Genomic DNA, 12,800 nt, shown 5'->3' with positions numbered 1-12,800 from the left:
CGAAAGGAAAGGGGCGAGGAGGCTTTCCCAAGGCCGCCCACTGGCTCTGGGGCAGAGCGGGCCTTGCCTCACAGTTTTACGGAGACGTCACTTTTTGTGGCTTCCGACCGCTTCCCCAGCTGGAACGAAATTCTCTGAGAATAAATTTATCCCAAAGCCAGGTCCATCCGCACTGGAGAGTTCCAGTTCTAAACACCAAGAGGCCCACGGCCAGTTTCCTTGCTCCTTTCGAGATCCCGCTCCCCGGGGAGGCTCAGAGTAGGAGCCGCCACAGGCGGGGGGGCCCCTGCAGTCCGGACCTCTGCATGACGTCCAACGGGGGCTCAGAGAGGCCAGGAACCCAGCAATTTCAGGGCTGGATGACAGAGGAGTCTAGACCCGTGCACCCCAAATCGGAGAGGCCCCACTCCACGGGCTATGGTGCCACTCAGGCCACATCTGGTGTCCTAGGCCCCATTCAGAGCCCCAGTTCTTAAGCGGGATGAAGACAACCTGAGATGCGTTCAAAACCCGGTGCCCCAGACAGCGAAGGGACCGCTAACCCAGGCCCTGTAAGGAAAGTCAGAAGGATCCAGAAGGTCTAGGCTGGGTATGTGGCTGTTCAGGTACTGAGAGAGCTGTCCAGAGGAGGACACACAGCCCCCTGCGCCGGGACGTCGATGGGTGAGCCGCGGGGAGACGCAGCCAACAGCCAGGGCGGCCTCCGACCGGGGGCTCAGGGGCCGCTGTGCAGAGAGCGGCGAGGGAGGCCGGGGCGGCTTGTAGGGCCAGTGCAGCAGGAGACCGCCCCGGGGTCCCCTCAACTCCGCGTCCTTGCACCCGGGGCTCATGCTCCCTGCTGGACCCCGGCCGGTGCTGAGGAAGTTGCCGTTGGGCCCGCAGGAGCTCCGCGTGGGCCGAGGGCGAAGTAGACCTGCGCGCAGGTGCAGGACCCCGGGGCCCGCGGCCGGAGGGCACGTCGAGTTCGGGAGATGCCTCCAGGGGCACAGAGGGAGTGGAGGGGCCGGGCCAGGGGGGCCTCGGGGCATCTGGGACCCTCCAGCACGTGAGACCCAGGGTTCTCTGCAGAAAATTGGGAGCCGGGCGATGTGGGATGTCGTCGGGTCGCTCTCGGGGCCGCACCGTGGCGCCGGCAGGTGGGGGGAGCGGAGGCGGGGCCCGGGAGGCGCACCTTGAACCGGCCAAGCCGGGCCTGGGGCGGTCCCGTGCAAGACTCTGGTTGTGGCTGTGGGGTCGAGGTGTCATCTCAGAGCTGGAAGGGCTTGGGGCCCAAATGAGACAGGAGGTATGAAAGACGAGGCTCGAGTTCTTGCTGGGATGACTGGGCCGGTGGTGACTTCACTGACCTTTGTCCTTTGTTTCTCAAAAGCAAACAACCCAAATACGGGTGGCTCAGGGTGGCTTTAAGCTTGCGGAGCCCTGAGTAGAGAAAGGCAGGCCCCGGGAGGTGGCGGGCAGCTGGCAAGCAGCAATCCGGAGAGCCACCGGGGGCCTGAGGCTTGCTACCTGCCCTCTCCCGGCGTGGTGCCTCGGTTTCCTCTGCATGACAGACAGGCAGACCCAATCTCCTGACTTTCTAGCAAAGCCCCAGATCCTCTCCTCTGCCTCCTCCCTCCCTCCTGCATCTCTTGCTCCATCCCACACCCGTCTGCCAATTGTCCCAAATGTCGCAACTCTCCTCTCAAGATGACCTGGTAGGTTGACAACCAAGAGAGTTCGCTCTGCTCCCTGGACCAGCCCCACGCCCACCCCAGCCGCTGTGAGTCAGCGTGACCACCAGCCGCCTGCGGACCCGCACGGCTCCCACCCGCTGGCAGCGAAGGGGGGGGTCCCTTCCCACTGTAATCCTAGTGGTTCGCTCTTGGGTCACCTCTGCCAATTTGGGAGGGAGCTCACCTGTATCACCGGAAGATGTTTGCGCATCGACTAGAAGGTACTACAGGCGGAATCCAGGAAGAGAAGAAGGTCTGGGGCCGCCCTGGAACTCCACTTCAGTGTAGACCGTTGCAGTCACCTCCGGGTCTCCGGGCCACTCCCCTCATTTCCCTGCAGACTTTAGCTCTGGTCTGCCACCACCACTTTCTCCATGTGAGTTCTCTCCTAATTCTTGGTGATTTCGACGTCCAGGAGGACGATCCTTCCAAGGGTCCTAGCCTGGCCTCTTGGTTCCTTGATCCCCCATCCACCACCGAATTTGCCTCTGTCCTAGCTCAGCTACCCACTCCCTCGGTCAGCTCATCCTACTGTTACCAAGGATGACAATTTTTCCATGTTTTCCATTTCAAGCGTCACGCTCCCTGACCACCACCTCCTCACGCGCGCCTCACTCCCTCAAGTCGTCTGCCTCTCATAATTCTTCAGACCCTATAATTTACTCACTCTGTCACCTTAATTTTAATCAGCCCTCAAACCCCTTGTTGTCTCCTTAGGTGCCGGGGTTAAAGTTCTCGGCCCATCTCTAAGCACTCCTTTGCACGCTGCCTTAACTCCCTTACTTTGCCTCGTCATACCTTCTGGGAAAAATCTCTGGTTAAAAACTCTCCACCCATTCTACACCTGCACCTGTGTGGTAGCGAAATGTGGGTGGAGAACCTCCAGGCCTATGCTGACCCCTTTTAAATTCCTGACACCAATTCGAAGAGGGTTCTTAGTGCTGCCCAGCCTTCCTATTACATTGTTAGTTCTTTAGTTCTACTTTCCTAGAGAACGGTTTCATGGCTCCTCCTCTATCCTCACTCTCAGATGATAATTGAGTTTCTTATCTCACTGAGGACATGGAAGGAAAACAAAGAGAACTCCAACCAGCCTGCTCCTCCCCACCTATCCACCCACCTGCCTCGCTGAGTGTGGATGAACCGTCCACGATCTATCCAAGGCTGAGCCTCCCCTTGTGCATGTCCTATCTTTTCTTGTCTGTTCAAGAACATCATTCCAGCATCAAGAACATCCATCCATCATTCCCTCTTTTCCTGTGTTATCAGCTTTTCCTCCTCTCCTAGATTATTCTCATCAGCATAGAAGACATGCTTTTTAAAAATTTTTTTTATGTATTTATGATAGTCACACACACAGAGAGAGAGAGAGAGAGAGAGAGAGGCAGAGACCCAGGCAGAGGGAGAAGCAGGCTCCATGCAGGGAGCCTGACGTGGGACTCGATTCCAGGTCCCCAGGATCATGCCCTGGGCCAAAGGCAGGTGCCAAACCGCTGCACCACCCAGGGATCCCAGAAGACATGCTTTTATCTCACTCTTGATACCACATCCACCTCCAGAAATCACTTCATTTCTCTTTCCCTTTACAACAAAACAACTCGTGAAACTGTCAATATTTACTATCCAAAATTTCTTTTTTTTCCCATTTTCTCATGAACCCACTCTAGTCAACTTTCTACTCTTACTATGTAAACTTTGGTGCTCTTATCAAGGCACCAGTGACGTTCATGTCATTAAATTTGATGGTCAGAAGGTTCCATTTTCAGTGATGGTGGAATAGAGCCTATTAAGTCATCTTTCCTACAGATAATAGCTTAAAGCTGCACAAAATATGAAAAGCAACAACTGCATGAGGGCATTAAAGCACGACCAAAAAGCAGTCAGGAAATGAAGAGGCGTTGACTCTCAGAAGAATAACAATGCATTGGGTAAGTTTTCTATTTTCATAACTTCTCTCCCAATGGCCAGCTCCAGTTGGCTCTATGCAGACTGTCAAAAGCTTGAGTAAACGCTCCTAGTCTTACTGATTGAAGAACTAGAGGCAAGAGTTTGAGGCATTTGGAACGTGGAAGAGGGAAATATTGAAAAGAGAGTCACAGAGAGACTTCTACAAATCCTGAATATAGACTCTGCTCAAACCTCTAGGTGACTTTTGAATTATGCATGTGTGGGAAAGGATCCAAACAGCCCAACACAACTAAATGAACCGAACGGAGACCTTAGCTGGTGCTCACCACAAAGGAAGTTTGATTTCCTGCCAGTTAATTTCCTGCTAAAAAAAATTTAGTATTCCTCAAAGGAATATAACACAATCTAGAGGCTGTACAACTTATCATTCATGGTGTCCAGGATGCAACCCAAGCTTACTAACAATAAGAAATAAGAAAACGTAACCCATACTTTTTTTTTTTTAATTTTTTAAATTTATTTATGATAGTCACACAGAGAGAGAGAGAGAGAGAGGCAGAGACACAGGCAGAAGGAGAAGCAGGCTCCATGCACCGGGAGCCCAACATGGGATTCGATCCCGGGTCTCCAGGATCGCGCCCTGGGCCAAAGGCAGGCGCTAAACCGCGGCGCCACCCAGGGATCCCCCGTAACCCATACTTGAAAGAAAAGGCAATAGATGGAGACTGATCATGAATGCAGATAAATATTTAATTTCATGAGTTTTAAAAAGGATTTATCATTATTTTTTTATTTAGAGAGAGAGAGAGCTGGAGAGAAGGGGCAGAGGGAGAGGGAGAGAGAGAATCCCAAGCGGACTCTGCACTAAGCGTGGAGCCTGACATGCGACCCAGTCCTATGGTCCTGAGATCACAACCTGAGCCAAAATCAAGGTTGGACGCTCAAGCCACCGAGCCACCCAGGCACCCCAGCAAGACGGAGATTTTAAAGCAAAGATGGTAACTTTGCTCAAAGATATAAAGGAAAATATACCTACAATTAATGAATAAGTTGAAAATTATTACGAAATATTATCAAAGAAATACAGAGTATTAAATAGAGCCCAATGGAAATTCTAAGACTGAAAAATTCATGTAAAATAGAAATTCACCAGATGAACTCAACAGCACATTTACAATGATGGAAAATTTGTCAGTGGACTTGAAGGAAGATCAATAAAAATGAATTAATCTGAAGAACAGAGAGAATAAAAATAAACATATTCAATGATCTGTGGGAAAATCTATAAAGCTGAAATCGGGGGGCCCTGGGTGGCTCAGTTGGTTTAACACCCGACTCTTGATTTTGGCTCAGGTCCCGATCTCAGGGTTGTGAAGCTGAGGCTCTGTGCTCAGCAGGGAGTCTGCTTGAGTGTCTCTCTCTCCCTCTCCCATCCATGCCCCAACCCATGCAGGCACTCTCTCTAAATAAATTAATTAATTAATCTTAAAAAAAAAAAAGAGAGACCTGAGCTGAGATCAAGAGTCGAATGCTTAACCGACTGAGCCACCAGGCGCCCCACCTCTTCTCTTTTCTACGTACACGCACTTCCTTGATCATCTTATCTAGTCTTATGGTTTAAAAGCTCTCACATCCTCGCTCAAAGATGTCTGGCATCTGCCTCTTTAGGATGGGGGACACTTGGCCTCAGTTTGTCCCCTCCAGCATCCCGGTCACCAGCGCTGGGGTTATAAGAGGAGTCCTACTTAATCATACAGCAGCACTAACACCGAGCGTCTGCTCCGTGCCACATGGTGCCAGGTGCTGTCACAGATCCTTCGACAAGCCACGCGGCTGTGTGTGCCTGTAGGGCACCTGGCCTCTTCTCTGCGCCAGGTGCTGCGGGGATCACTGCCTGGAGGTGCTCACCGTCTAGTGCAGGAAGAGATGATGGGCTGCCACCATTCCCCGGGGGCGAGTGTCGTGCTGGCTCCAGCAGAGCCCCCGGAGAGCAGCAGAAGGTGCCCTTCGTCCAGTGGGGGAGGCGAGGGCCCTGCAGGCGGACCTGGTCTGCAGTTCAAGAGGCCTGAGGTCCAGGCCTGGCTCTGCTGGCAGAGCTGCTCGCGACCCCGCCTGGGTCTGTCTGCTCAGCGGCAAAACAGGGAGGCCGGGCTGGACCAGAGATTTTCCAACAGCTCCTTAGAGCCTGGGGTTCTGAGGGCCCCTCTCCTGGGAAGCAAAGGGGTGGGCAGCGGGAGCCCCTACCCCCAGACGCTTTCCCCAGGGCGCTTTGATCTTACCTGTTTGGTGTCTCAGCCTGCCGTGATAGGATTCCGGGGCTGGAAACGGTGCGAAGATCACCCGACAAGGGGAATCCTGAAGACGCTTCCAACGCTGACAGCCTGAGACTGATGCGGGCCAGTTCCCCAGGGTGGGCCCAGGACGCCGGAGGGTGAGGCCAGGTGCCGCGTCCGTCCTGCTCCCTGTCCGCCCGCCTTCCAGGCCCTGGCTCCGGGGCCTACAGCTCCCCACCCACAGGCCTGCTCTGGTCAGTGAGGCCGAGAACAGACTCTGCTCCCAGGAGGGCCCAAGCTCAGGCAGGGTGGGGGCCGGCGGGTCTGGCTCTGGGCTGGCAAAGAAAACCGGATGGAGAGTTTGGGCAAGAGGTTTCTTTCAGAGTCAGGCCTGGCTTCTTGTCCGTGAAACGGCCTTTATCAGCTTGGAGGCGCCGCGAGGTGGTGGAGGGGGCTGCGGTTCACTCCTGGCTTTGTCTAGAGACCCTTTTCCAAGGACAATAATTTTTTTTTTTCCCAGCAGTTTCTTGCTCCAAGGGGACACGACAGTACAGGACGGTCACTCGAGGGCAGGGAGAAGTCAGCCTAACTGCTGGCCGCTGCTGACTAAATGCAGTTACAGCGAAGGGGGAAGAGCAACAGCCTCGGGCTCAGACCTGGTCCAAATTCTGCGTCTATCGCTCACCGGCTGTGTGGCCTGGATAAGTGACTGAGCGTCTCCGAGCCGTAGTTTCACTGTCTGAGAAATGGGAATGGTCAAACCTGCCTTGTGGCATCGATATGAAGACTAAACGTAATTAATATGTGCCCCCCTAGGTGCACCCCTAGGTCTACACCTGGGCCCCGCAGCCCAGCCGTACCGTCCTCCAGGAAAACTCTGGGTCCCAGAACGCAGGAGTGGAGCTTGGGAGGATCCCGAATGGCACACGGGGCGCCCTGGGGGTTGGAGACCTGCTTGAAGGGTTGGTTCTTTCCTTCCTTCTTTCTTCTTTTCTTTCTTTCTTCCTTCCTTCCCTCCTTCCCTTCTTTCCCTTCCCTCCCTCCCTCCCTCCTTTCTTTTCTTTTCTTTTCTTTTTTTCTTTTCTTTTCTTTCTTTCTTCTTTCTTTTCTTTTCTTTCTTTCTTCTTTCTTTCTTTCTTTCTTTCTTTCTTTCTTTCTTTCTTTCTTTCTTTCTTTCTTTCTTTCTTTCTTTCTTTCTTTCTTTCTTTCTTTCTTTCTTTCTTTCTTTCTTTCTTTCTTTCTTTTTCTCTCCTCCTAAGGTTTAATTCTTTATTTGAGGCAGAGAGAGAGCACGGGTGGAGGCAGGGGCACGATGGGCTGGGCAGAGGCAGACGGAGGCGGGGGCCCAATGTGGGGCTCCATCCCAGGACCCCAGGGTCAGGTCCTGAGCCGAAGGCAGGTGCTCACCCCCTGAGCCAGAGGCGCCCCAAAGCTCCCATTCTGAGCGAGGTGTACGGGGCAGGATTTTAATGGCTTTGTGTACAGGGGTGAGAATTAGGGCCCAGAGATTTGAACCGCCTGGTTAGCTTGGGGTGTTTTCTTAAGGAATCCACCGCCCGTGGAACCTGTCAGCAGCTGACTAGCGGGTCCGGGGCGGTGGGAGCTCGCAGTCCTTTCGTGTCCGGGACGTGTCTGCTGATGTGCCAGCGCGGGGCGTCTGTTTGACAAAGTCCCCTGGGAGGCTGCCATAGTGGCCTTTGTACCTGCTGGAGCCGTGCGGCCTCGGGGAGGGCAGGGAGGACCAGTTGGGGTGCGGGTGCACCTGCGGGGACACTACGGCATCTTGGGGGCTCCCTAGCCCCATGTTCTGACCAACCACGGGGTGGATGTTGACCGCGGGTTCTGCTCAGCCCATGTGGTGCGAGTCGGAACTCTCCGGATGGCTTGTCCGCAGAGCATGTGACCCCCCCACCGTAGGGCCCTGTGCAGCACGGCCTCTGCGTGGGGGCTGGCTTGTGCCCCAAGGCCCCAGCACTGGGCAGGCACCCACGCCCCCAGCGGCCCAGGGCACGGGGTGGGGATGGAGGACGCTGGGGCTGCTGGGTGCCACTGGGGAAGCCGCTTTCTCTCTTCACTTCTGCCTCGGCCCGCGTGGCTCGGTCACTTGCCTGGGCCAGGGCTCAGAGCAGGAGACGAATCCGAATCCGCCAAGGCTCTGAAAGGTAAAGGGGTTATTATTTGGCCCCTCCAGGAAAAACACTACTGTTATTTTTAAAGACTTTATTTATTCATGAGAGACATGGAGAGAGGCAGAGACACAGGCGGAGGGAGAAGCAGCCTCCCTGCGGGGAGCGGGACTCAATCTGGGGACCCCAAGGTCACGCCCTGGGTGGAAGGCAGCCCCTACACCACTGAGCCCCCAGGCTCCCCCAAGCGCCCCCAAGACTATTGTTATTGTTAACGACTTCTGTTCCCTCTTCCTCTGCATTTTCCTTTTTTCTTTTTTTCTCTGCATTTTCACAAGTGATGCACAGAGCCTTTGTCTCTGCAGGAGCTGGGGCCCCCAGGGGATCGGTGGGCCAGGCCAGCTGCAAAAGGACAGGAGGAAATGGCTTCAAGGCTCAGGGACAGATGGACTCGTGCAGCCTGGCTGTGGGGTCGGGGAGACTCCGCCTCCAGGACCTTGGGATCCTTCCCTTGGCACCATCTAGGATTCCAGCTGTTCCCCCAAACAGGTGCCCCCCAGTTTGGTCCTGCCCTCTGCTGCTGGGGCCCAAGGCCCTCCCAGGCTCATAGGCTAGTCCTCTGAGGGGCCAGGAAGGCCTGTCACCCTCTTGGTCGGGGATGCCCCACTGAGGACCTCGGCAGCCCTTTGCCACCCCTACACGTTATAGGCACCTGCACCCGCGTCAGGTGAAATTTCTCTGCTGTTACTTTTAATTTCCCAGAGATCACACCACTCGTGAGAACTTTTGGGACGTGAGACGGCTGATCTGTCTCGGTCCCGACTATTTGGAAATCCTAGATGTGGGGCACCCGCAGGCTCAGCGGTGGAGCGTCTGCCTCTGGCTCAGGGTGTGACCCCAGGGTCCCGGGATCGAGTCCTGCATCGGGCTCCCTGCATGGAGCCTGCTTCTCCCTCTGCCTGTGTCTCTGCCTCTCTCTCTGTGTCTCTCATGAATAAAGAAAGAAAATCTTAAAAAAAAGGAAAAAGAAAGAAATCTTGGCTGTAACCGTGATGGCGATGTCAGGTGCATGTTGCACTGTCCCGTGTTGGACGACCCCACGTTCCCAGCTGCGAGAACGTGGCGTGGACAGCAGGGGATGACCCAGGGGAGCCAGACACGAGCGAGCGACATCCCGACTCCACTACGCCAAGTGCAAAACAGGCAAGACCCCCGTGTGCTGTCACGAGCAGGATGGCGGTGACCCTCGGGAGGGGACAGTTAAGGCCGGGCCCCAGGGGGGTTGGTCCTCGGTCTGGGTGCCGCCTGCCGGGGGCATCAGAGGGCAGCGCGCCGTCGCGCCGTGTGTTTCCCGCGTGACTGTGCGGTCCTGGAGGACGCTTAGTGTCAGACATTTCTTGATTTTGCATTTGTCATCCAAGCTCGCATTTCGGAGCCACTGCATGTTCTCAGGTCTCAGGACGTCCCCAGGGGCCCCAGACCCAGCGTGTTGACAATCTGGGCCGAAGACAGCACCACCAACCCCCGCCCCCAGGCTGAGGAACAGCCCTTCCCCCCGGGCCACGCTCAGCGCCACCGAACCAGAGGCCCGAGCGCGGGGCCGGAGGCCGGGAGTCAGCACCCGCCCCAGATGGGAGCAGCGCGTCCGGCCCAGCCCTCCGGTTCGCAGCCCTCTGCCGCCGGGTGGCCCTGACGCGGGCGGATGTGCAGACCAGAGCCGGGAACCGTCCTCCTGGCCTTAGAGGGTTCCTCGCGCCTCTCACCCCATAAGCCCGTGGCGGGCCCACGCACCCTCCGCCTCTGTGCGCCCGAGCACCTCGCGGGACGCAGGTGGGTGCAGCTCCGGGAAACGGGCTCCTCTCACGTCCTGAGCTTCATCTCCTACAGCAGCCCCGGCCGCCGCCCTCACGGGGGCACACGGGGCATCCCGGCTCCCCTCTAAGCCTCGCGTGACTCATTCGTGGGACTGGGTAGCGATGGTGGCGCCGCGGAGCCACCGTGGGGCTCAAGGGCACGGACGTGGCGCCGTCTCCCTCGCCCGGCACAGGCTCAGGAAAGGAGCGAGCGGCTCCTCTTGCCTCAGCGGCACCCCCCCAAATAACTCACGGCTCACAAGCTTCAAAGAAATGCCAGCACTTTATTGATTTCCTATATTTCCAAAAAAAGCAAATACATAGTGCATCACACAGGGGCCCCGGGCCGGGCCAGCACGACGTTCTTACACAAGCAGGGCGCAGAGGGAGGGGTGCGCTCCGGGGGTCCCGGGTGCTCCAGCATCATCCCCCGGGCTTCCCTCGCCCATCCATCACCCCGGCCTTCCCCTCCCAGCCACCCCAGCCTTCCGCTGGGCTCTGGGGCGGGCAGGAGGCAACAGCACCGTGTCCGCGTGTCCGGAGAGAGCCCTTCACTGCGTCACTAGGGGAGGCGCGGGGGCGGCGGTCTGGCCCCCACTGGACAGGCTGCCGGTGGCCAGTGAGCGGCTCTGTCTCAAGCACAAGAGATCCTGGGGGCAGGGCAGGGCCAGGCAGAGACTGGGTGGTCTCCGTCCTGCCTCGCTGGCCCCAAATTGCAATGTCTTGTTTGGGGAGTCAACCGAGTCGCGTGAGGCCGCTGCGTGCTGAGACTACTGAGCCGTCCTGGGCAAGCCCCGTCCTCCCCGTCTTTAGGAAATGCGCCCTCAGGACCCTCTCCATTGTGCCTCTTCCAAGGTGACAGCCGTGGGTCAGAGGCCCGGGGGACAGGCCCGAGAAAGCACAAGAGAGGCTACAACATCAGGCCTGGCCTGACCTTCGCCCTTGGCCCACGGCTCCCAGCCCGCCCCCACCCCCTGCCGGGGGCCCCCACACTCCCTGTACTGGGCTGTTTCCCTCCCGCCCTGATGGGACTGGGGGTCCCCAAAGCCCAACAGCTGCATCTCCTGCTTCCTCCTGGAGAACGGAAGCTGCGTGAGGACAGGGCCGGGGGCTGTTTTGTTCACTGACGGATGCTGAGTGCTGAGGACGCTGCCTGGCACCTCTGGGTGCTCCGTATTTTATTCTAAGGAGCGAATTCCTGGGAGCCCTGGTGGCTGGCAGAGGACCCTCCTGGAACCCACAGCCAGGGCGGGAGCCAGGAGTAGGCCTTCCATCACCAGCAGGCAGGGCCCACAGTAGCCGGGGATAGGGGGCAGGTGGCCTGTCATCCCACGTCTGGCCCCGGTCTGTCTCATGTCCTAACAGGCACGTCCTCAGTCCAGAAAGGGGCCTTCTGGGCCTGACTGCTGGGGTGAGGGGTGGGGCCGGATTAGGGGGGTAGCATGGGCCGGGGGGGGGGGGCACGGGGCCTGAGGGGAGAAGCAGAGAGGCCGTGGGCACTCCGGGCTGAGGCCACCAGGGCGCAGGCAGGTGGTGGAGGCGGACAGCGGGGAGCCTTGGGAACCTGCTCGGCTCTGGCTCAGTGTGGACTGAGGCTGTTGACAGCGAGTGCTCCCCGGAGGCCCTGACCCCAGGAGCCCCCGCTGCTGCTTCCCCTCTGCAGTGCGCAGCCGCCTGGGCCCCCGGGTGTGGCCGGCGCCCCTGACAAGCCTCTTATATCACATCCACTGTGGTTTTCCCCAAAGACACGGTGGAGACAGGATGGCTGAGGGTCCAGGGAAGGTGGGGACGGGCTCTGGCTGGGGCTGGGGCTTGTAGGTGCCCGGAAGTGGCAGCTCCAGGAACCCAGGGCACGCCCCCTCCCACTCCGCAGACCCTCCTGCCTCATTTCCCAGCGGCCACTGTCCCACCGGAGCCTGGGGCAGGTGTCTGTCTGTCCAGCCCCAGCCTGTCCCCTCTCCCCTGGGAATAGGAAGGCCAAACAGCCACTCCCCCAACAGCTCTTTGGCTCTGAGCACCATGTTGCCTTCTTTCTCCTGAAACAAATAGGTGCCAGGCCCCTGATGGCAGATGCTTTCTAGGCTGAGGCTCCTCTGACTGGTATCCACCCCGGAGAACGGCCAGCCCCGTCTGCTGCCTCCTGCTCCCCCGGAACAGGCGTCAGACAGCAAAGCAAGCGTGACTGTCCTTGCCCGTCCCCTGGAGCCCAACCCCATCCAGCCCCAAGCCCCGTGGCGATGCAGGAGGCGCAGTCTCATCAGACAGCTGCGTCTTGCCAGCCTCCCTTCCTGCAAAGCTGCCTCTCGTGGGGGTAGGTGGGCCTCCCCCACCCCGGAGACGGCTCCCCTGTGACGCTTCCCCGCCCTGGGCGCCCGCCCGGCCCCGGCATGACACATTTGGGAACCGATCGAAAAGCACAGGTAGCGTAGAAACATGGGACAGTCCTTTTTCCCACCGCAGGACCTGCAGGAACAGCTTAGCTTTTTGCAGTTTGTGGTCATGCTCTCAGGCGCTCACACCAAGCGTGCACGCGTGCGCGCACACTTACATCGTACATATATATATATATATACCATTTCTCAGCGGAAGAAGTATTGACATGAAACATAAGCCCCTTTAACTCAAGAAAAGTCCCCCCCACCCTTCCCAACCCCCCCTCCTTGCTTGCCAGTTCCCCCAAGGAAAAAAAAAAATCTAAAAATATTTCCATCATCCACAGTTTTCAGGGTTGCTTTCCATTGCATTTGAACCTTTCCAAACACTGCACGGGGTGGACAGAGCCACCCCTCCGGCAAGGCCTGAGGTCTTCTCAGCTTGGTTGTATCATTTCTGGAAAAGGAGAAGGCGTCCGGTTAGCACGTGGAGGGAGACACCGCCACACCGGGAGGTCTGGCCCATCCTGCCACCCCCTCCACCCGCACCTGCCAG

The 12,800-nt window shown here is 57.4% G+C and overlaps 1 protein-coding gene across 1 annotated transcript in view; it reads right to left on the bottom strand.

Annotated features, from left to right (window-relative positions):
* Positions 1–10,136: 10,136 nt before the first annotated feature.
* PKP1 (plakophilin 1) overlaps positions 10,137–12,800 on the bottom strand; it is a 45,440-nt gene continuing 42,776 nt past the window's right edge. Inside the window, exon 14 of the mRNA XM_041767224.1 lies at positions 10,137–12,701. The gene's annotated coding sequence lies outside the window, so the exon portion shown is untranslated. The remainder of the gene's footprint in view (positions 12,702–12,800) is intronic.

This window comes from Vulpes lagopus, chromosome 1, assembly GCF_018345385.1.
Source record: "Vulpes lagopus strain Blue_001 chromosome 1, ASM1834538v1, whole genome shotgun sequence".
In the NCBI taxonomy this organism is placed as follows: domain Eukaryota; kingdom Metazoa; phylum Chordata; class Mammalia; order Carnivora; family Canidae; genus Vulpes; species Vulpes lagopus.
This window is presented reverse-complemented; position numbering and strand designations above follow the sequence as displayed.